This window comes from Triturus cristatus, chromosome 12, assembly GCF_964204655.1.
Source record: "Triturus cristatus chromosome 12, aTriCri1.1, whole genome shotgun sequence".
NCBI classification, from domain to species: Eukaryota; Metazoa; Chordata; class Amphibia; order Caudata; family Salamandridae; genus Triturus; species Triturus cristatus.
The window spans coordinates 394,817,718-394,843,875 of NC_140595.1; positions in this window are offsets into that span (position 1 = coordinate 394,817,718).

Below are 26,158 nucleotides of genomic sequence, written 5' to 3' on the forward strand. Positions count from 1 at the left end.
ATTTATTAGTAAATATTGTGAAATCTAAAATTTTAAAAAAATAATAATAATAATAATTGTATATTTGCAATTTATATGGAAAACATATTGTACATATTTTTTTTTGAATTAGGGTTAATATGGGATAGGGGTGGGTATTGTAACTATAGTATTGTTAAATTTAAGAGTTTTTAAATGATATCTCATAGTTAATAAATGTAGATTATTAATATTTTAAGTGATGTTATAACCAGTACCTTGTCTCAGTTTGATCTTTCTGGAGTGGGAATATTAAATTAAATTGGGTTAGTGTCCAGCACCTTCCCTGAGTTTATGTTAACTGGAGTGGGAATAGTAAATTAGATAGGGTTACTGTCCAGCACCTTCTCAGAATTTATGTTAACTGGAGTGGGAATAGTAAATTATTTAGGGTTAGTGTCCAGCACCTTTCCTGACTTTATGTTAACTGGAGTGGGAATAGTAAATTATATAGGGTTACTGTCCAGCACCTTTCTTGAGTTTATGTTAACTGGAGTTGGAATAGTAAATTATATAGGGTTACTGTCCAGCACCTTTCCTGACTTAATGTCAACTGGAGTGGGAATATTAAATTATATAGGGTTACTATATAGCACCTTCCTTGACTTTATGTTAACTGGAGTGGGAATAGTAAATTATATAGGGTTACTGGTCAGCACCTTTCCTGAGTTTATGTTAACTGGAGTGGGAATAGTAAATTATATAGGTTTACTGCCCAGCACCTTCCTTGACTTTATGTTAACTGGAGTGGTAATAATAAATTATATAGGGTTACTGTCCAGCACATTCTCTGAATTTATGTTAATTGGAGTGTGAATAGTAAATTATATAGGGTTACTGTCCACCACCTTCCATGACTTTATCTTAACTGGAGTGGGAATAGTAAATTATATACAGTTAGTGTCCAGCATCTTCCCTGAGTTTATGATAACTGGAGTGGGAATAGTAAATTATTTGGGGTTAGTGTCCAGCACCTTTTCTGACTTTATGTTAACTGGAGTGGGAATAGTAAATTATATAGGGTTACTGTCCAGCACCTTTCTTGGGTTTATGTTAACTGGAGTGGGAATAGTAAATTATATAGGGTTACTGTCCAGCACCTTTCCTGACTTAATGTTAACTGGAGTGGGAATATTAAATTATATAGGGTTACTATATAGCACCTTCCTTGATTTTATGTTAACTGGAGTGGGAATAGTAAATTATATAGCTTTACTGTCCAGCACCTTCCTTGACTTTATGTTAACTGGAGTGGGAATAGTAAATTAGATAGGGTTACTGGCCAGCACCTTTCCTGAGTTTATGTTAACTGGAGTGGGAATAGTAAATTATATAGGGTTAGTGTCCAGCATCTTCTCTGACTTTATGTTAATTGGAGTGGGAATAGTAAATTATATAGGGTTACTGTCCACCACCTTCTCAGAATTTATGTTAACTGGAGTGGGAATAGTAAATTATATAGGGTTACTGTCCAGCATTTTCCCTGAATTTATGTTAAGTAGAGTGGGAATAGTAAATTATATAGGGTTACTGTCCAGCACCTTCCTTGACTTTATGTTAACTGGAGTGGGAATAGTAAATTATATAGGGTTACTGTCCAGCACCTTCCTTGACTTTATGTTAACTGGAGTGGGAATAGTAAATTATATAGGGTTACTGTCCAGCACCTTTCTTGACTTTATGTTAACTGGAGTGGGAATAGTAAATTATATAGGGTTACTGTCCAGCACCTTTCTTGACTTTATGTTAACTGGAGTGGGAATAGTAAATGATATAGGGTTACTGTCCAGCACCTTTCATGACTTTATGTTAACTGGAGTGGGAATAGTAAATTATATAGGGTTAGTGTCCAGCAGTTTTCCTAACTTTAATGTAGGTGAAATGGGAATAGTAATTTGTATAGGGTTAGTGTGCTGAATGTATATGTATTGTGTTATTGAAGTATGTTTTTGGATTTAAGGTTGGAAAAAAATGTGATTATTTACATTTTTAAACAATTAAATGAGCTACTTTATATATGTAAGAGTTATAAATTATGAAATCCAATGACACATTTTATATTTTTATATAAGCTTTATTTTTGTTGAACAAAGTAGACAGATTATTTTTTTTTATTTACAGAATGGAGTATACATTAGTAGACATACAGCAAATATGCATTCATTTGTGTCTTTTTGCAATGTTTTAAGGAAAATAAAATGTATTGATATTATCACATTTTATAACAGAAGTATTGATAATTACAAAAATACATACATAACATTTATTACTTTTTAACATTGTTTGCAAATAAACATATTCTTACAGTATTCATATAATAATGTTTTTGTTGCCTATATACATAAAAAAAATCAGTGCATATTTAATTTCTAAAGAATATTGTTTCATTTTTATTTTGTTGTTGTACATAATTAGTACATGACAAAAAGTATATTTTTATGCTATGTATTTTTAATGATGATTAATAATATTATTGTAGGAAATGTTAATATTATTAATTTTTATATTTGATAATTATATGAAAACAATTGTTTTTCAACATGTACATTTTGAAAATAAATTTTAAATAATATAAACATTTTATTATAGTTTGTACAGTTGTGAAAAAAAATTACTGTATTATAATCATAATAATAATGTATTTATAATTATTATGAATATAATTTTTAAAGGTATTGTTTATTATAAAATAATTTTCAAAATTTTTTGATACATTTATGTTATATTTATATATGATTATAATGTTTTAATTTATTTACACTGATTTAAGTAGGGATTTTCATTTGAATGGGATTATTTTGTAACCGCTTCATGTTATTTTGGGTCATTTTGGACTGAGGAAGCTCGCGGTTGGAAGCTGCGTCGCGTTGAGCAAGGTAAGGGGTGTTTTAAGTATTAAGTGTTATTAAATACTTATGTTTAGGGTAGTTAGGATGTTTATAGTGTATTGATAGATAATTTAAAATGTTTTGGGTGTTTTTGACTTGTTAGTAATGATTTAGTTACGTCTGGTTGTTTACTGGTTGTGACGTAGTTTTCGAAGTAAATATTGTGATTAAATATGTGTTGTTTTGAAATGATGTAATTGTATTTATTAAATGTATTTGGGTGTGATTGTGTGGGTGGGTATGTTTTGTTCTGTTTTTCAGGTAAATGTTGATCGATGTTTTTTCGAAGACCAAGACGCGTTTTTTTTTTTTAAAGTGTGTGTTACTTGATTTAAGTAATATTGTTAACACACTTTTTAACTTTTTACGGGATTTCATGGAGCGTTTCTTTTGATTTTTCACTTCTTTTCGGGTTTTTGAGGGTTTGGATATTATGATGGAAAGAGAGACGTTATTTGTTTTTTTTTTTTACAGTGTGTTTTAGTTAATGAAACTAATAAAGTTATCACACTGTTTTTTTCACCTGGATTTCCAGGAGCGTTTGTTACTATTTTGACCTATTTTTCGGGTTTTTGAGGGTTTCACGTTTTGGGATTTGTCGAGGATGGATTTACATTGGATGTGTAGATTTTTTCATTTTTGGTGGCGCAAATTTTTTATTATTACTATGGATCGACATAGAAATGGAAGGAGTTTTACTTGGTGGAATTCATCTTGTATGGCTACATCAATGGTAAGTTATATTTTGTTATAATTTGGGTGGGAAATGTTATTATAGTTTATTGTTATATATATTATATTTACAGAAATAATATTTAATTGTACATATATATTTCCTATATGAAAATGAAATGTATCTGACAATTATATATTATTTTGGAAAATATAGTATTAATATATGATTGCAATTGTTCATTGTATTGACCTATTTCATTTATTAGCTGTGTGTATGTTAATTATAAAATGCTTTTGGCTATTAGTGATAGGTAGTCTAGGCCACTTGTTGATGGGTATAGGTTTACTTGACTTTGTAGTAGATCAAACATTTGTTTGGTTTGTTTAGTTAATTTAGGACCTATTTGAGTAACAGATTGTTGCATCCGTAATTCTTGGTAGCTTTGTTCTTTTTGTAGAGATTCCAGGAGTTTTTGTAGGGTAGGTTTCCCTCTGCTTGTAGTTGCTTGGAAGGCATTATGCCATCCTTCAACACCATTGTTTGTTTTGGATTGTTTATTTAAGGTACTCAGGTATACATTCCACCAAGGAATGTGGAACTTTGGTTGTCTTCTATGTCCTGATCGATGTAATCTTCCCACCCAGGTGTCCTCAAAGTAGTCTAGGAGTTGGCTTAATTTGTCTTCGTTCTTCTTGTAATAGGGACTTTCTATTAGAATATTATAGTGTTCTGCTACATCTGTTACAGGTACGTATGCTAGTGCAATTAGTTTTTTAACCTGGTAGGCAAAAGTACTATCTGTAGCATATTGTACACTTAGGGTGGACTTTTGCAGATGTCTCCATAGACTCTGGTTAAAATGATAATAGCAACCTTGGATTGCTGTGTGTGGATAATTTTTTAGTATTGAATTTATCATGGCTAATTCGAAATCAATAATTATTTTTTGTGGGAAATAATTATTGGTTTCTTCTTTAATTTTGGTTAATATTTCTATGTATGTTGTTTGCTGTTTATTTGGTAAGAGGGCATAGATGAATGGAATGTTAGAATGTTGGTACAATCCATGCACTGTGTACAGCTGGTAAAATGGTTTTGGACAAACTTTAAAAGTTCCATCCATCATCCAAGTGTCACATTGTTGTAATTTCACTAAATTGTTTGCAGTAGCAAACATAATTATTCTTTTCTCAGGAGATTTGTTGTCAAAAAAAATAAATGGTTCATTACTGTGAGTTATGCTTAATTCTGGGGGAATGATTACTGTTTCAAATGTTTTAGGGGTAGGTAAAGTTTTGGTAGTTAGTTTTTTTTGTCTAGCTATAGTTCTTTTTAAACTATCAATTGGGGGTAATTGTGCTGATGCATGGTGTGGTATTTTTATTAATTGTTCTTTGAGTATTTGGGTGGTGGGTTTATCAGTGCTAGTACTTGCTTCTTTAATGTTTTCAAGAGCATTTCTAACTTCTATCTCTGTAATATTGGGGGGGTGATTATGTTCTTTTACAGAAAGAACAGTGGTTTCTTTTGTAATAGCTCTACCATAGCATTTGTTTGAGTAGTATTTGCTACATTTCCAAAACATTTTCAGACCACTTTGTTTTTCTTGTGTATATACATAACCCATATAACATAACAACATTTTATTTTTTTGAGACGTTATAAATTCAGCACCTTCAGTCATGTTGTTCTGTATTATGCTAAGGGAGATGAAAAAATATGTTGTAAATATAAACAATGTTATAGATATTTTAAATATATTTACTTTTTAGTGAATATACTTACATAGTATAATTTGATGTGTTGAAAGATGTTAATTAGCTGACTTCAAGCTTTCAGTTTAATCTTGGAGATAGATTTTCTGTTGATAATAGAAAGAAATGTGTTAATAGTTGGATACATTTTTTTGAATGTGCTACTGTTTTAAGGGGAAAGTAACATTCTGGCTGCGTATTTTAGGCTGTTTAATGATTGAGGTTTATATACTTACTTATTTCTTTGGTGCAGTAGGTGATTGCGTAGAAGGTAGTTTTGGATGGTTCAGTGGTTTTCTGTAGAGGAGACAAATAAGGAATAAATATTTTTTAGAATTATTTTTTTAATTAATAGTTGTAGGTGGGTAGGAAAAAGTAAAACAATACTTACATTGATTAATATTAGAGTTGTGGGGATGTCCAAAATATTTCTGTCTTTTTAGAAGGTATCTAGAGAGGCGAAATGAATGTAATTAAATGAAGTGTGGTACATTCATTTATAGAAATAGTTTCAGCTGTAGCATTCTAGATTAGTTGCTTTATAAATAGAGTTTAACTTACTTTCTGTAGTTGTTAAGTTTTCTTTAGGATTGTAATTCTTCTTTCAGGAAACAGTTGAGTAGAGTTTCGTCTTATTTCTTCTTTTCAGTTTGTAGTGTGAAAGAGATGTTGAAATGTAGTGTTTTTATAGTGTGCAATTAATTAGTAGCTTCATTTCATTGGTTTAATTTGAAATGTGAGCATGTTATTGGTCCACCTTACTTGTTTTTTTCTTTTCCGGCTGTTTGTTTCCTTGTAAGGGAAACGCTAATTTGCAACTTATTAGTAGTAAGTCATTGTTTATTTGTAGTATTAAATGCTTTAAAGATATTTTTAAATGTGGTTTAATGCATGTATAATAATTATAAAATTATTTATGTAGTGAAATGTATTCATATTGTTTATGGAATGTTTATTTTTAAATGTATGTGTTTGAACGAAAATTTTAATGTTATTTACGTGTTTTATTATGTATTACAATGTTAATGTATGTGTTGTGCTTAAAGTATATTTTCTTCATAGTTTTTTACATAGTCGATATTGTGAAATATTCTATATTTTGGTTGTCTATATTTTTGGTTTCGATAATTTTGTCATTTACATAGTCATTTAAGAGTAGACGATAATTTTGTTAACGATATTTTTAAATTCGATATAATGATATACGATATTTTGTTAAGACGATATTGTGTACTCAATATTTTTGTACTTTCTTTAATAAGTATGGTGAGTCGATAATATTGTAGTCGATAATTTTGCAACGATATTTTAAGTAGTCGATATTTTGGTAATCGATATTATGTCAGTGATCCGTCTACGGGTAGTAGTTCTGAAAATTTTGGACATGAACCAGAAGTAAATTCTACTGTCAATGACTGGGGTTTTGCAACAGGAAGCCAAAAGTCACAAGCTGGAAGGTAAAGGGTATACATTAAAGGGGGAAAGAAGCCACAACACTCGTACAGCAAAAAAGCAAGATGTGGATGATAAACAGGAAAACAGACAATGCAATTGTATATAATACAGGTATCAGTGGCGGCTCCCCTGCTGTGGCGGAGCAGCGTCGCCCACCGCTTTTGAGCAGTGCAAAGTAAAAGAAATATAAAATGATAATAGCTTTGAGTAATTATCACTTTATGTTTCCTTTGTGAGTGGGCGGGACTGCTCTGCTCTATGGGCAGGGGAGGAGTGGTTTGCCCACTCCTAAGTGCACAATGACTGTTTGGTCGGCCCTCTCAGGTCGCCCAAAAAAGTCATGCATACTTTTCCTGTTCTCCATGCAGACTGCATTACTGCCTGCGTGGAGAACATGCCCAGGCCCCATTCCCTGGTTGAGCGTCGAACCAGGACGCTCAAAACCAATCACAGCGCTACATTGTATTTAGTGAAGGGAGCCTGGCTGTTTTTCCTGGCTTCCTGTTCCTCGAGTCCCACAAGGAGAGCAGGAGCAGAGACGTGGGACCCGGCGGCAAGGTAAGTGTATATATTTTTTATGAATGCATTTTTTGAATTGTGCATCCCTGCGCCCCATGCGCCCCCTCCGTGCCTGTCCCACCTGCCACCCGCGAGTCATGCCAGCTGCCACTGACAGTTATAAGTGGGCAGAACTGGTCCATCAATTTTGAGCAATGGATAAAGACTTAAGTCTGCATTTGCACCATGTCTAGGTCTCGCCTGCCAGAAGTGTACATGCGCTGTTGCTGTCGCTTAGCGAAGGACTGTTGTATAAAAAAAAGTCTATAAAGGGGCTTTGAGCCCACCCATTACTTACCATTTGTTGGAATCATTATAATTCTTCTTTGCTGCCTTCTAATTCGGCAGCGCATGGGATGCGTCACTTGCTTGTCTTTGTGTAAAGCATAGACCAAGCACAGTTTTGATTTAACTTTATTAGTGTCCATCCGTTGCTACTGCTTTGATTGAGGTACTATTTAATTTTAGTTCTTATGCATTTTTAATTAGAGCGAACTCGACCCGACCGGAAGGCATTGGGGTGCTTTACAAGAGCACCAGTTACATGACACAAGTTCACTTTCATTTTTTTTTTAGACAGGGAGTTTAAATGATTTGCTCAGAATCACAGGATATGGAGGCCACAACAAAACGTGAACTTGGTTCCCCAGTTCCGAAGTCAGCGTCTCTGGACGTATAACCACATCCTTCTTCCACCTCCCACGAACTCCACCATTCAGGTTGGGCGTACTGTTTTTTAATATAATACCAGGTAAGAAAGAGGGTCTGGGGGAAATTTACGGACCTGTGCGGATAAATCCCCTAACCGTATATAATAACAACATAGAATTTGCAGGTCCTTAAGAGGAATATATATACAGACAAGTGAACAATATAACTCCAAAGGAGAATTCAACAACAGGGAGTCTCATTTAAGAGGACAGATTCCCATCACCCATCGGAGTGGTATGCTTCATCATTTGGGATCTCCTCTTGGCTGCAACCTAGTGCAGCCAAGGAGCTAGCAACTCCTTGCTAGTGTAAAGGAGGAGCTCGCGGATGTTTTAATGTAATCCGAGACTAGATCACCTAAGATCGATGGAGCATTAACCAGTGTGGTGAAAGTGCGTGGTGCAGTGTATAGGTCCTTTACACTAGCAAGGAGTTGTTAGTTCCTTGGCTGCTCTAGGTTGCAGCCAAGAGGAGATCCCAAATGATGAAGCATACCACTCCGGTGGGTGATGGGATTCTGTCCCCTTAAATGAGACTCCCTTTTGTTGTATTCTCCTTTGGAGTTATATTGTTCACTTGTCTGTATATATATTCCTCTTAAGGACCCGCGTATTCCATACTGTTTTTTAGCCATGTTCCACAGCCAGTGCAGCTGCTGTACAACATGCCTGAAAGTTTTTTTTTCTTAAAGCTATGATGCGACCAACATTGATCACGTCATACCTCTTTTATTTTGTTTACTTTAAGCTATATTGCACAAAGGCTGTGCTGCTGTCCAGTATGGCTAAAAAACAATGACAAAGCCAATAGATCTAGCATTGGTGAGACCTATTGGCTTTGCCAATGTTTGTTGTTTTAACCCTTCAAACTTGTGAAAATGCTTGTTTTCCAATCATGAGTGCTGAGGTAATACTGAGTCGGGCACAAACTCCTGTTTGTTCCCAACTCGTTATCATAACATATGTGCACTTCAGGCATCCCTCAGGGTGTTGCCTTGTTGGCGCTTGCTACTTCAAACCTGGTGCACATTGGTGATGCAAATAGCGCATATGAACCATTTGCACAGTTTGGAAGGGGGATAGCATCCACTATAACTAAGTTGGCCACCATTTCAATGTGTGCAAAGAGGAATTTGTGCAAACTGCATAACTGTAATATACTGTGTACTGGGTTATCATTTTTTACCTCGTGCGTAATTTGCACTTGGGCGGGAGTAGTCACAAAATGTTGGGGTATTCTGTGATCAGGATATTGGTGAGTGCACAAAAATGTGAAGAACCCAATTTTAGTTCTCTCAGAGGAACCCTAAAGACACACCTTACACAGAATATATACAGATGAGAACTTTGCATTCATTTGCACTGCAAATCTTTTTTGAACTTTGCAATTTCCTAATAATGCTCATTTAGCCTCACTAAAAGACTCAGACAGGCCATCCCATTATGAAAATATTGCAAGCATTTTCACTGGTGAATCAATGTGTGAGGTAGTGGAAATTGCATTTTACTTGTAGCTGTGCATTATAATCACATGTGTAGAGCACACCGCATATAATCTTTTGTTGCATTAACATGAAGTGTTAGAATTTTGAAATGTATTAATCTGAAACGTGATGTGCTTAGGCCATTGAAAAGTAACATGAAGAATTAATGTAGAAAGTGAATTTACTTAGCAGAAAACATTAACGTGAAGAACTTGTGTTGTGAAACTGACAATTATTCATGTACTAAACGTGTTTATTAATTGTGTTATTTTACATGTAGGTAAATTAATTAATTGAAAGTGCCTTATTTTCTATGCAATTTCGTAAAGCTCAATGATGTTCTCTTATGTTAGCTGAACCTTGTAGGCCTAAAATGCAGTCCCCTGGAAAATCTCACATTTAGAATTAAGAAATCGAATTTCATGTGTGCTTTGGAATTTGTCCTTTCTTACGGTTTGTTTTGCAGGTGAAAGAAGCGCTTTTGTTAGCTAGAATGATGTCTTTGTTTTACTAGTGAGGCAAGGAGAGGAGAAGTTACAATCTTGTGGCTTGAGTCAATAAAGGAAGGTCATTGTGCATCACACAGGAGAAGGCCTGCGAACCAAGGACAAATTGTAGCAAGAAAAGAACACCGCTGTTCCATGGAAAAACACCTTTAGGAATGTACCCAGAGCAGATGGCGTGATCCGGAATGGATCTTGGGAAAGTTACCTATGAATAATGGGATGCTGGGAGTAGGGAGAGAGCCCCACGTCTTCTTTGCCTTCAGAGAGATAGCATCTAAGAGCAAGCTAGGTCTTGGTAGCTTTATGCTACATGACTCATTAATGGTGGAGAGACTTCTTAGGAAGACTCCCCATGCCGACACATTTTACCCTTCTTCCTGAAGATGCTTAAGTAGGAATGTCACTTAAGTGTTAAGGTAGGTATAGATTAATGCTTTTTATTTATCAACCCTCAATGCAGGGAAATTTGAAACTCATGCTTTCTGATCCTCTGCATTCTGCTCTATCCTTAGGATGCAGGTGATGCATCAGAGCCAAACCACGCAAAGTCGGAGATGCGTCCGGAATGGAGGTGATGAAATGCACCATTGGCAATGTGCTGCACTGTCAGTGACGTGATGTCCTTGAGCCTTCCAGCAGCTGTGATGCGTTGGTGTCAATGAAGATGCACCATTTCCTAGTGACGCAATGGCGTAGGTGCATGGATTTCTGCTGGAGCAGCACTGTTATACCACTTCCAAAGACCCAGGACTGTACTGACACCACTTGACAGGGTAAGACTCACAACTGGCAGAGTCCATGTGCTGTTGCAGGGTGGTTGAAAGTAATTGAGAACCCTGAGACTTCAGTATAGGACGCAAGCAGACAAGCACTTTGAGTCACTTTGGTTCTGGTTTACAGAGATGCAGGTCCAGTACTTCTCGCTCCCAAGAAAGAGGGCAGCAAGTCAGCACAGCAAAGGAGGAGTCCTGCAAAGTAGCAGTCCAGCAGCCTTTCCTAGCAGAGTATTCACAGTGTACTGAGTTGGTGGCATCAGAGGTCTAGTACTTGTGCCCAGTTGTGCCTTTGAAGTAGGGGAGACTTCAAAGAGAGGCCTTTGAAGTGCTCAGAGTCCCTGCTCTGGCCCAAGACTCACTACAGGGGTGTATGCAATCCTTTGTGTTGGGGCAGGACATAGCTTATTCAGGTAAGTGTCAGCTCCTCCCCCCATCTTGCCCAGGATGGCCCATCAGGATGTGATTGACCCATCAGTCACACCTAAGTTTCCATTGAGTGTGGCTGTCACCCACCACAGACGTGTATTTAAAGGCAGGCAGAAGACACCAAATGGCTAAAGTAAGAAAATGGCAACTTTCTAAAAGTGATAAAGCACATACAGCATGTTGCACTCAATTATAATATTATTAATACCAAGTAAACAGTGTAAACAAAGTAAAACAATGCTGTGTGCACCCTCCGGGGAGGCTCGGCCCAACCTCCTGATTCAAAATGAGAAAGGAACTAGGACGAATGTCCTAGACATCAGGTGCACTGCAAGGAAATCACTTTGAAGAGTGTATGCCAGGTACAATCAAAAGTGATAAAAGATTCTAATTCAATATACAAATTACGACATAGTAACACAATTCCATTGCACAGAAGTCCATCATGAGATGGTAGACGAAATGCTGACAGTGGCTCATTCACATATTTATTGAGCAAAAGGAAAACTTGATGTGCATACGCTGAATGATGACATAAGTCCCATAGATGTTATTTCAATGCATTTCAGGCTTAAACAGTTGCCCTTCATCAGGGGTTTCTACAAACAGGAAAATCAATGTCATAATGCATACTTCTTCAAAAGAAAAAGCAACAAACAAAACATAAACGGCCATGAGGAGAACCTTAGAAGGTAACAGCATAGAAAACATACTCTTTGCCAGAGCTCTAGGCAAAAACACAGACTCATGATAAAGGAAAACACGACGCATATACACTAAAAACAAAAATGAACCAACAAAGGTACAAATCTGTGACCATTTGTACCTTTGTTGATTTATGTTTGGTTTTAGTGTATATGCTTCGTCTTTTGCCTGAGTGTAATTCAGTTGTAGAGTGGATGAACCGTGACTTAAAGCAATCTTTAACAGCAAGGGTATTAGGTACTAGTCAGGGTTGGTTGACTCATCCGTATGGAGTTCAACATGCACTAAATAATCTCCAAAGAAGGTCTCTGGGTGGGCGGACCCCATACAAAATGTTCTTTGGAATTAAAATGTTTGTGTCAGACCTTGATGGTCTAGACGTTGTGGTGGCTGCTGCAACATTTGACCTAGATAATCATTCTGTGATGTTACAGGATCAATAAAAGACTTGTGACACCCTTGCTAAAGATCATTTGCCCTTGTCCACAGATGTTGCAGTGCTGATTCCTGTTGCTGGATGGCTTCCTAAGGTTGGAGATATGGTCTGGGAGAAAATAGAGAACAAAAAAGAATGTTGCCCCTCATACAGTGCACCATTCTCAGTCCTTGGATTAAAGGGTACTCGTACTGTGATGCTGCCTCTGCTGCCTCGTCCCAAGGAGAAACGATTTATTTCCATCTAACATGTCAAGCTACACCATATGGCCGATCCTCAATAGTATGCCAAAGTCCATTCCCCTACGGGATGTTTCACTTTGTCCAATAAATTCTGTCTCCCCAGCGCATCCACAACATCTGGAAGGGGAGATAGAGACTTCAGTTGATTTCTCATCTGTTTTACCTTCTACTTCCACTGCTGAAACAAGTGAATATGACTCTCCACCAGTTGAAGTTATAATTGACATTCCTGAAAATCCAGTTCATTTACCTCCCAATGAGGCACAGCCCAGTTATTTCAGCTGGGGTCCAGTGGTTACTATTTGAACCATGGCAGCTGTTTTTTCTACTACGTCTTCGTTATCATCATCTGTGGCAGAACCCCTTACATGTTGTAGTCTTTTTCTCACCTGGTTCAAAAAGACTTACCTGGTGCCACCCTGGACATTTGTCTGGATGGTGCTGATGGCAGTTTTCCTTTTTATGTGGATTGAATTTGTGATGGTGTTTTTCTTGTTGATTAATGGACATTATTTACCTGAACGCTCTGCTGTGAACTTGCTTAACTGAGTCCTGGCCCGGCACACTTCATCTCATGAAATGAAAAGAGATCAAGCACTAGTTAACATTTCAGCCTTCCCAACTGTTGATGGTATAGTTTGGGATAAGGTAGCATTCGATATCCACGGCCCGACGGACACCTTGCAAATTCCATACGTGTTTGGAGTTTCTTTAGGAGATGTGGTCTTGCCTGGGATTCTCTCTGATGGCGGGTATGTTAATGCTCTTTATTCATTGTTTTCTGATTTGAAATATTATACTGCTTTTGACACTGAAGATTTGTTCTGTTACCAACATTATGGCCATCATTTTTCTTACATAAAACCTGTACTGAGAGACCATTTTTTAATTACACCCAATAGGAACACCAACTTCGGTAAGGGGCAGCTCTGAGACCCAACGCAAAAATGTCATATATTTTGCTGGTTATAATCTCTCAGCCCCAGAGTCCTATTTTTATAAATTAAAAATGCCTGCCCGTACCAAATGTATGCTAATGTATGCTGACCCATACTAAATTGGTCTATTTCTCGTCCTTCATAACTGAGTTGTCAATGAAGGGCTATGATTACTGGAAGAACAAGGTTGATTTAAAATCTATTTGGGGTACGAAAGATTGGCACGTGCAGGGCCTTGAGTCATTGCATAACGCATGTTTGATACCGCCGCACCTCATATTTTTAAATGAGACGGAGCAGCAGACTACTTGCTTTGGTTTGGCCACTGATAAAAATGTAAATTGTCCTGCCAAACCTTTATTGGCTGCCTATGATACATGGCATGCACACACAAACTACTCAATTAAAGATTTAGCTGCCATGTTTTGGAGCGGTTCACTGAATCCTTCTGATATTGACCCTTCAGGTTGGTTAATATGGCCAACAGGCTCAAATGCATGCCAATTGTGCTTTTTAAATACCATGCAAGGGTTTACACAAAGTAGTCCTGATCCTTGTTTTTCCCATTCACATACAGTTACCACATATTCAGTAGGTAAATTATTTCAACAATGGCTGGAACATTCCACATTGTCATCTGTGAAACAACATGTTTCCCTCTTCACAGGTGACATAGATCTTACTGATTTTCTTTTAGGTCCAAAATCCCCTCTAGCAAAATGTTTTGTTTATGCAGCATACAATGAATTTTGGAAGCTCTCGCAGATGGCAGCAGCAGTCCGCCTACCCCAAATTGACCAGGATAATTTGGAAACATGTCCTGCAGTAGTTGATAAAAGCATTAATACAATGTATTCTCGTATATATACTTCAGATAACATTGTGTCCTCCGTAATTGACATTGTTCAAAATGAAGTGACTCCTTTGTATCATGGTCAAAATCAATTACGTTCTGTAATGCAATTTGGTTGGACCTTGCAAACACTCAAAAGTGGAAATGTACCTTGGGATTATTTTGAATGCTTCTGCACTGTTTTTACCATTTAACTTGACTGATAAACAGAAATAAATGTCAATGAAGGACACAACATATACAATGCTAAATTTTGAGAAATTAGAACAGTTACCATTTTCAGTGGCATAAACTGATTTAGCTGTGTGGTTAATACATGGGGTTATTTCATTGCCTATCTAACTCTTTCATTTCACGGCCTGCATGAAACACTATCCTGTTGGTAGATATGAGCCCTTTGGGAGTAGCTATGGTCATTACCGTTCACATTTCGGTGTCAAAGAGCCAATAAGGACGTTTTCCTTACAGCGGAGGATTGTGATTCTAAGGTAGGACACTCCCTGATCTGTAAACAAGTCAAACTTCACAGTGCTTGCAATGTTTCAGCCCCTTATTTAGCTTGTTTTTTTAAAGGGACTCCAGTCCCAGCTATTACTCCTGCGCTTACTTTGCTTTCTAACGATAGTTATCTTATCCTGAATAACCACAATTGCTGCAGCCTACAAGCAGGTGTCCGGTGTATAGTAACGGTTTCACAACGTGTTACATGCTGCAGTAATGTTCTCTTTCCACCCACACATGGGATTGTAGATTGTTCACTTTATCCTTCCATTCCAACTTTGTAAACAGATTTCAATAAGCTAAGCAGACTCAAAGCGCAATTTTTTCAAGAAGAAATGGTTCTCCCATCAGCTCGTGAGACCATCGAATTGCAGGTGGTGAGAACCGCAAGTGAGATTCACTCACTATTAAACACAAATTTCTCACTGCATTTCTGAGAATTAATACACCAAATATTTAATGCATCTGATACTGAGGACCTTGCACACTTTTTTTAAACTTGTGGCTCCGGCCTCGTTACATCCTTTCAGTCTATTTTTTTGTAATACCGGCTTTTGTTCATTCCATTTTTCCCAGCGCTTTCGAACGGTTTCCCTTAGTGCTCTTACTGGTTTGTGAAGTACTGTTTTTTCTTCTGCTACTATGTAATGGATGCCCGTCCTGTGGTCCAGACCCACCGAGACCAATTGCGGCTGCACCTGGAACGGATGCGGCAAATTTTTGGTTTGATGCCATTGGCAGCTCTTAGCATCAGATATAGACTTACTTTCACCTGCGGGCAACTTGTGTTCTACTGCCTCTGGTGCCCTTTCGACTAGGCACTGGATGTCTGCCTCTCCAACATATCACGTGCAGCCGTGATTTGTGACCGGTTGATGGGTCAATTACTGGTCCATGAACAGGACTCTCACGTGGTTGGTGGTTTGATGCATGATCTTCCATTTGGAGATCTGGCAGGCTTGAGCACCTGTGCACATGCACAGCACCTCGTGAATCGGAGTTTCATTGAATATCACACAGATTGCACGGAAGTGCTCCTGACTGCTTCTGGCTATGAGGAGCATGTCTGTTCATTTGAATTGCTTAGTTTTATGGCGTACCTCTTTGCTGCAGAGGGTTCTGATGGCCTGTTAGAGCTGATAGCATTCTACTGTGTATATGACACCACTTTCTTACACCGATGCTGTTGGATGCCCATATCTTAGAAGGCTCCCTCTCCAATCATTCTCTGACCAGTCTTTAGCTAAACCTGAGACTAACACGACTGATTCAGAAGCCCTGGAGGTTCAACAATTCTTACAATAGTTTATTCAAGAGGAAAACGTGCCTCCACTCTCATCTCATCACATATCTCCCCCAGAATACAGGTTCAACATGGATGCTCTAGGTCAGATGTCTTCAAACTGTGGGGCACGACCCCCAGGGGGGCCGTGGAGTCCTAGGAAGGAGGTCGCAGATTCCCCAGCTTCACTTGTCCCTGTAAAAAGACAGCCGTCCTGGGACGGCTAATTGAGATCAGCTACTTTCCTGAATGAAAGACAAATGCGCTGGTAATCTGCAAGTGTAAAGGATGCTTGGGAGCAGTTCTGGCTCTTTGTGAAGACAAAGATGTGTGTTTTCTTTAGTTGAAGTGCAAAGAGTTTACTACTGGGCTGGGAAGTTCTTGCTTTTAATTTTAACTGCATTTACACAGCCCTTAGTGCCCCTAAAGAGGTGTTGAAGGGACAGTTATGTAAAAAACTGAAAACTGCATTACATTAATAAAAACCTACATACTGAAGGTGAAAGACCTAAAAAAATTACAGAATATTTTGTGCTTTTTTATGAGAAGCTTGCATTGCCAGAGCATCACTTTTTTTGATGCTCCGGTGGCGCAACCATCTCAACCATGCCTATGAGGCAGGCAGTGCAAAGTCACCCTGCATGGCTTTGCATTGCCTCACAGATATGGAGTAATCAGTAAGACATAGCAGCGCAAGTCATTGTGCTGCCTTACTCTGCGTCAAGGAGGTGTTCCATGGGCTTTGCGTGGGTTCCCACGCAAAGCCCATGGATTTTGATGATGCCCCATATTTACAAAACCACGTAAACCCGGGGCAGTTCCAAAAACTGACGCCTCTCCAGTGGAGACGTAACGAGGCGAAATGTTTTAATTTCTCCTCGTTTTTTCCTCTTTCAATGTGTGCTGCATTCTGCAGCTCTCATAGAAATAGGAAAATGCCCCTCAGGATTGTTTTGGTGAAGGAAGGTGCCTCTACCCGTACAAAAACAATTCTGCCTACGTTGGTGCTAGGCAGCAATTTGGGAAGGGAAAAGGACTGGAATGCACCGTATTTCATGATTACAGTGTATTCCTGACCTTTCCCATTGGCATTGGGCAGCGCCGCAAGAAGACTTGCAGCTCTGTCCTACGCCAATTCCTCATAAATAAGGCCCTTTGTTTTTAGCTACACCTTTGGCTACATCCCTACACTCATTGACATTTGGTTTGCTAAACACTGTTTAATACAATTTCCCCACCGTAAAAATATTTGCTGTGGTAATTGGGGGCTGTTAGAAATTAGGGTCTCTAGTTGGCAATGGTTTGCACCTTTGTCCAAGTAGGGACCCTTCCTTCTAGTCAGGGAAAGAGGGATACACTACTGAAATAATCCCTGCTCACCCCCTTGGTAGCTTGGCACGAGCAGTCAGGCTTATTTCAGAGGCAGTGTGTAAAGGATGTGCACATAACCAACAGCAATACACTGAAAACACTACAAAAGGACACCACACCAGTTTAGAAAAATATCCAATTCTTTATATATTCAAAACAAGACTAAAACGATAAAAATCCAACATACAGTACTTAAAAATATGCACTTTGCGGGGAGCTGGCGTCGGTCGGTTTTCCAGACTGCGGTGTGGGACGGGGCAGTGTGTCGCAAGACTTACGAGCAGTGCCCCCAAGCCACGTTGCGGTCACGGTTGTAGAAAGTCAGTGACGGCGTCGGTGAGACTAGGGCGGAGAAGTGAAGCGAGGCGGTGCGGAGTGCAGTGCCCACATGTCACGGTGCAAGCAACAGCTCAGCGATCGTCATCAGTGAGACCTGCAGTGCCTTCAGAGCATGGAGCCAGAGGCAGAGTCAGTGACGGAGTTGGTTGCTTTCCCCCCTCTGTTGCAACTGAAACCATGGTTCCAGAGGTGGTACCCAGAGGTCAGTGAAGACTTTGCGGTCCCTGAGACTTCAGAAGAGGAAGCAACAAGTAAAGAAAATTCAGACCAGTCCTTTCAGTGCCCAAGGCAGAAGCAACAACTGCAGGCCAAACCAACAAAGCAACAACACAGCAAAGTTGCAGTACTCCTTTTGGCAGTTCTTCCAGCTCTTCTTGGCAGGTTCCTTGATTCCAGCGAGTTCTACAGTTCTAGGGTCTGGACCCCAATATTTATACTCAGTTTCTCTTTGTGCTTTTGGGCAGAGAGTGCCTGTGCCCAGCCCAAACCAGTTCCATCCTCTCTGGCCCAGCTTCCTGGCAGGAGGTGGAGACAGCATTGTCCAAGGCAGACCAGGCCCAATCTGGTGCAAGATAATCTCCTTCCACTACTATAAATACAGCCCAGGTCTATTCAGCTCAGCCCTGACTCATCCAGGAAAGGAAGGACACACCTTGACCTCCCCAGTAGCTGTCTGATGAGAATGCACATCCCCAGCCCCTGTCACTCCAAAGCCAGACAGTCAATCCACAAACCCAGCAGAGGCACACAGGATGGCTGAGCAAGAAAATGCCTACTTTCTAAAAGTGGTATTTTCAAACACAGAACATAAAAATCATCTTTACTAAAAGATGCATTTTTATATTCTGAGTTAAGGCATGCTAAACCCCATTTCCCTATCTTGTCCCAATGGGAAGATATGCTCATAAGATGTTATGAGTAAACTCCCATTATCCTATGAGACAGATAACCTTTCCATAGTGAAAAATGAAACACACTGTAATTCACTACCAGGACGTGTCACACACACCAGTACATGCCATACCCTTAATAAACACGCACCCTGCCCACAGGGGTACCTTAGGCCTACCTTAGGGGTGACTTACATGTAAGAAAAGTGAAGATTAGGGCTTGGCAAGTGGGTGCACTTGCCAGGTAGACATGGTAGTTAAAAACCGCGCAGACTCTGCAATGGCAGGTCTGATAATCCTTTTCAGGGCTGCATGGGTGAGTGGCACAATCAGTACTGCAGGCCCACCAGCAGTATTTGATTTTCAGGCCCCGGCACCCGCAGTGCACTTTACTAGGGACTTACTAGTAAGTCAAACATGCCAATCATGGAAACATCAATCCATAATACAATTTACAATAGGAGCACTTGCACTTTAACACTGAACAGCAGTGAGAAAGTGCGCAGAGACACTGAACCAGCGAAAACAGAGTCAAAACTAGGTCAGAAAGAAAAAAAACAGGGGAAACATGCCAAAAGATGGCAGGTATAACAGGGGCATTTATAGTTATCGATAGATGTTGATGATGAGGAGAACCAGTTTCTAGAAAATATTGTCCGAAGGGGTCCGTACACCTAAAAAGGTTTGACAAGGGGGTCTCGACATCAAAAGGTTTGAAGACCACTGCTCTAAGTGGAGGTGAAGGCCACTATCAGGGGCCAGCTCATGCGAGACATAGTTCTCCATAACAAACAAAGGGTGGCACAACAGGCCGCCCTGGATGTGACTATCAAGGACCTGACTTGGCTATATTCCTCCCACTTCAACAGCTCTACTCACCAGCAACTGGAGAAGGTAAAATGGACCTTAACGATCTTTTCACCTCTAAGGCGGAATATGTGCTCCATAAACTCAGATACTATCATTAAGAGCAGGGTGAGAAGGCCGGCAGATTACTTTTGGTTCAGCAACGGTAGGCAGCTGACACCATCCTGGCTATTAGAGACTGAGTTGGCTGCCTCATCACTCACCCTCAAGTGATAGCGGGATACCATTGCGGATTACTACAGAAGCATCTACACTCTGGAGGTTATTACCAATGAGTTACGCTTTGAACACTTTTACAGTACGGTCTGTCTCCTGCAGTTAAATGACGAAGGGAGAGCCCTCCTCTCTGGAGCGATAACCAAGGAGGAAATTGTGCAGCTCATTAATCAAAGCTCCTTTGGAGGACGGCATCTTTGTGGAATTTTACGAATGGACCTTTACCGACGTAGCAGAGTCTCTTGAGGTGGCTTATAAGGAGGCGGAGGAGTTTGGTGGTTTGGGACTGGTTTCCAACAAGGCGTTCATAATGGTGCTCCAAAAATTGGGTAAGGACCGACTGTCCTGTGGCAGCTACTGACCCATATCGCTCTTGAATGGCGATATCAAGATCTTGGACTGTGTTTTGGCTCAAGAAAGTCATACCTACATTAACACACCACACGTAGGTTGGCTTTGTCCTGGGCCAGACCTCTCACAATCACTTGAGAACCTTGACTCATGTCCTCTGGGTAGCTAAAGACATGACAGTTGAGGTGCTGGCCCTGTCTCTGGATGCTGAGAAGGCATTCAACCGCCTAGAGTGGGGATAATTTTTTCCAGTCCTTCGCAAGTTCGGTCAGTGATATGACTTTACAAACCAAGACCAATGGCTGTACGACAACCCCTCGGCAGAGGAGAACTGTGGTGGCTTCCTGTCCACCCCCTTTTCAATCAAGCGAGGTACATGCCAGGGATTCTGGAAAGCATCTTGTCTCAAATACCTAGACATCTATGTTAGTACGGTATCGTCACATATGACAAAGGACAACATTGAGCCCCTGCAGTAACAGATCAATGCATACATTTGCCAAGTGGACACATTTCAGTGTCTCACTTTGGGGACGTGTACAGGCAGTCAATATGGTCACCCTTCCAAGGTTCTCTTGCATCTTGGGCATCCTATCACTTCAGATTTCAATCTCCCTGCTTCGATCCATAGACAGGCTCATCAAGGGATTGATATGGGGCACTGCCAAGCTGGGACTGGCGATATCCAAGCTGCTCGCCTACAGGAAGCATGGGGGTCTGGGCCTACCCTCAGTGGATCACTCACTACCACTTCAACTTGTGAAAATTGTCTTCATGCAACTGGGGGCAACAGACACTCCCACTGGGTTCTGATAGACAGGAGCTTATCCCACAGTCCACCCACCCTCAATTGCTTTATTCAGAGACACCATAAGGATTTTGGGGGCCCTGGGCCAAACGTATTTTTGGGGCCCCTGTTCAAAAATGCTTTGACCCAATGATCCAATTCGAGCTCTTTCATGCTCTCTTTGGCCAGGTCACTGACAGTGCACAGGAAAAGCCGTTGAAATTCTAGATGTGTTTACATCGAATATTCAAGGATAATGAGGTGTTTTTAATATTGTAATACATCAGCAGCTCACTAATGTTACGGCTAATATTCTCTGTGACACCCTTCAATTTCTCATATGTGAGGGTCTGTTTTGATCAAGAAGAAACATTTTTATGGATGTTGCGTGAAACATAAACACAAGATTTCTCTCCAAAATGTCTGTAACAGACTCTCACACATCACCCACAGTCAAAATAAATTAAAAGAAAACAGTATTTAAAACAATCTGTTTAAACATTATTCAAGATGATCAGGACAAGCCTCTCTGCAGAACAGAGCTGGCTCTATCAGGGGGCCCCCTGAAAGGCTTGGGCCCTGGGCGAGAGCCCACTTTGCCCATTCCTTAAAACGTCTCTGGCTTTATTTGTTTGGTGCCTTCATGGAGTGTGCTGCAAAACCCTTGATCCAGGAAATGGCTTTTGTCTAGACGCACGCACACTTCCTCTTCTCGGTTGATCCCTGCTCGCACAATGGGCCCCTCTCTGGAGAAACGCATGCATCCACATAGCAGATAACTTGCCTATATGGTCTCTCAGATCCTAAGCATTGGCTCCCTCAAGTCCTCGGCAGCCCTCAGGGGTGAATTCCATCTACATCAATATTGGCGGTTCCTGCAACTCTGCTAGTGCCGCTACAGTACTCTGAGGGCATCGCCGTGGGATGTGATGTCCTCCCCCATTGTTGTCTATTTACGGGTATTGGTCCGCCACCGCAAAGAGATGTTCGGCCTGTACAACCCTATGATACGGCACAAATGTTTCCTGCCCCAATTGCCATCTTGACATACAACATGGGAGGCAAAACTACACGTAGAATAGGATGAGGATATCTGGTCTGAGATCCTGGACAACTGGACCATGGGGTGTGGGAATTCAGGAGGAGACTCTGCCTCTTCAAAACGGTGCAGGATTGGTACTAGACACCCTCCAAATTGGAACGTACTGGCCTCTTACCCCACTCTCCCTGGCGCCGGTATGACTAACCGGGCTGCAATACATCCCCTACAGGACTGCGAAAGCCTGGCCTTTTCGATAGATTTCTCTCCAACTAACACCTTTTCTGGTCTGCTGATCTACCGCCCCCCAGGCCCACCAGGGTAATTCTCTACTGCCCTCCCTTCCATTGTTTCCAACTTAGCCTGTACACCGTCTAATTTTACAGTGCTTGGGGATCTTAATCTCCATTTAGATAACCCCTCTGACTATTTGGCCAGTGAACTGATATTCAATCTTTCGGCACTTCAGCTCACTCGGAGAGTCCTTAAACCTACACATACCAAAGGTCATCTAGTCGATCCTGTTTTTAGTAATCTACGAGAGCTCACTGTAGGCACCCCCACTCCACTTCCCCGGTCGGACCACTTTTTAATCCCCTTAACTTGGAAAATCCATGAACCCACGTTCTCCCCTAATATAATCTCGGCTCTGGAACGGAACTGATCAAAGCTCCCCACTGAGCACTGGATTTCTGTTCTTGAAGCCACTAAACCAGTTAGTGATCTGAACCCCATTGTGGCCAATAAAAAGTTTAACAAGTGGATCCAAAACTCCCTTGATGTAGTACTCCCTAAGAAACCCCCCCCACAAACAAGCCAGGCCGAAGACTGCTCTCTGGTTTTCTCCTAGGTTAAGAGAACTTAAACAATCATGTAGAAGACTTGAACGTTCCTGGAGACAAAACTATTCTGATTCCAGGAAACTTAAATATAGAGAGGCAATCAGATCAAACAAAGCTGGAATTAAATCTGCCCAAGCTGCCTTTTATGAGGAGAAAACCATTCTAGTGGCAAACACCCCCAAAGTAATTTTTCAAATTGCCAAAACCCTCTCCAATCTGCCCCAGAAGCAGCCAACATCAGAGGGGGCACTCACAAGGTGTAATAACTAGGCGGAGTTTTTCCAACAGAAAATTCACAACATTTACATGTCTCTTCCGGCCGTTCAGAATCAACAATCTATAACACCGACCTTGGAGCCACTGGCCGGAACTCAAATTACATTAGAGCAATTCCCCCTTTTGGATCTTGCCTCATTGGACTTGATCATGGCAAAAATAAAGTCTGGCTGCCCCTGATTTTAGCTGCCGACACCACTTGTCCTGTAATCCTTGATCTGGCCAACTCCTCCATCTCTTCCGGAACGGTTCCCCCCTCATGGAAGTTCGCACTGATAAAGGCCCTCTTAAAGAAACCTAATCTTGACTAGTCTAATTTAGCCAACTTTCGTCCCATCTCGCTCCTTCCCTGGATGAGTAAGATTCTGGAAAAACATCTAAATACTACCCTAGTAGATTTTCTAGAATCCAACGACCTTCTTCATCATTCCCAAACTGGCTTTCGCCCTCAATTAGGGACTGAGACGGCCCTTTTAGCAGTAACTGAAGAGACGAGGCGGATATTGGAGCAGGGAGGCACGGCAGCAATCATCCTCCTTGACCTCAGTGCCGCTTTCGACACTGTCAACCATAGCACTCTGATCCACGGCTAAAGAGTGTGGGAGTGACCGGGACGGCATTAACATGGCTACAATCCTTTCTCAACGACCAGTTCTTTCAGGTTTTTAAGGGTGATGTTGTCTCCAACCGTCTGTCTCTCAGCTGTGGGGTTCCCCAGGGCTCCTCCCTGAGCCCCACGCTGTTTAACATCTATAAGAGACCCATGGCAGAGATCGTCCAACCATTTGGCATTAAAATCATCACATATGCCGATGACATACAGCTCGTGGTGGCATTGAACCACCCCGATAGGTCATCTAGCTCCCTAGGCTCGTGCCTAGAGGAAGTTGCCAAATGGATGGAACTCTCTTGCCTCAAACTGAACGGGGATAAGACCGAGCTTATGCTCCTGAGTAACTCATCCTCATTCAATCCTGTTTTGCTCTGGCCTAATTGCCTCGGTCCTGCACCAAATCCGAAGACTCAGATTAAGAGCCTTGGTGTGTGGCTTGATTGCTCGCTCAGCTTTAATCACCAGGCAGTTAAAATCTCAGCCACCTGCTTCGGCCTCTTGAGGATGCTCAGCAAGATCCTTCCCTTTCTCACTTTTCAGGCAAGAAGGATCATGGTTCAAGCCCTCATCCCCTCTCGCCTGGACTATGGGAATTACCTCTACCTGGGAGACCCCCAAGTCACCATCCATAAGCTCCAGATCATTCAGAATTGTGCTGCTCGCATGCTTCTTCAGGTCCCCTGGCAATCTGCAAAACCTGCACTAAGGAGCCTCCATTGGCTATCAATTAAGGCAAGGATCCAGTTTAAGGCCATGTGCCTGACTCACAGGGTCTTCCGTAAGAAGGGCCCAGTGACAATCCAATTCATGATCACCCCCTATCAACATCCCAGAGATCTCCGCTCTATGTCTTCGTTCCTAGTCACCACACATAAAATAAGGAAGGCTAGCTGGGGTGGGCGCTCCTTCTCTTATAATGCTGCCAACTCCTGGAACACCCTCCCACTCTACCTGCGAAAGGAGCGTAACCTGCTCTCATTTCAAAAGCTCCTAAAAAACGTTCTTTTCAATGAATGCAACTAATCCTCTCCTTTGCTGTCATTCTGCGTTAATCCACAGCGCTGGGAGGCCTCTGGGTGGCCATTGTGCTATATAAATTCTATTTAATTCATTCATTCATATTCTGCATGGCTGTCCTGGAGACCATTGCCACATTTCCCAAGAGGATGGTTGGAGTCTACTGCATACGTGTTACTATGGCTTCACCATCGCCCCTCCCTGCATGTCCAAGAATTTTCAAGTTCTAGCGGTACTTATATAGATGAATCACCCCACCCAGGGGAGTACCTGACAAAGTTTAACCATCCACAGTTTATGAAAGTATGAATAATCTTCATTGTTTTAGTTACTTAAAACCATAACAATGTTGCAGTAAAACATTTTTTTTAAATTAAAAGAGACCTTTAATTGGCACCAATATTAGCCATGACAAATGAAGTTGTGCAATAAATAAAATGGTTGTGATTCGGGTTTTGGTTAAAAAGTCTGAAAGTCCAGCGACTTCCCAGTCATTCTTAGGCCGAGTATAACGGATAATGTGCAAAAATGCGGGTGATGATGGCCCCGTAGGTGAGGTAACTTGGGGGGAGAAGAGAGCGCAAAGTCACACCGTAAAATAGTCAGTCATCAGTTTTTGAACAGCAGTTGAGGAATGAGGAAGAACAGGGCGGGGGTATAGTAGGTCTTCATGCTTCTTGACGTATTTGTCGCCCTTGCTAGGGTTGTGTGTCAGTGTGGAAGAAACACAGTGCTGGTGCCTTTAGACATGAGTGAATGTCATTTTTTAGATAAAGTGGCTTAAGTAGAGATCTCCTTGGGACATAAAGCGAGAGACAACAACACAGAAGGTAGAGCAATGATTCGGTCATGTAGTTGCATATTCTGCAGGCCCCCAGTGGAGCCCATTGGTTGAAATCGGCCAATTGTAGGTCTAACAGGCGCATAAACAAGATTCCTCTGCGGGCCAGACTATTTAGGCTGTCTGGGAGGTATGGTTGTGACTTTCCCAGTAAATAAGAGTAGTTCGGTGGGGGGATAAGATGATTGAGGCTTTTAAAGACTGGGTATCCAGCAGATGCGAGGCTAGTTTTAGCTGCCTGTTTATGACCCTTTTCCAGGCTATGTAGGGAATTACCTCCGATTTCAGTGCTGAGCCTTCGATTTGTAGTGAAATTGCAGCTTTTTGAATTTGTCGGTACCAGGGATTCCCTAGGCTCTTGAAGGTTTCTTTTAGTCAGACTTTAAGAGTATTTTCTGGAGCTTTTAAAACCCTTATGTAGAATTTCAGGGTGTAAGCCTCGCTGGTGAGTGATTGTCTTGGAAGGCCCAGCTCTAGCCATTGTCCGGATCTTTGTATGTA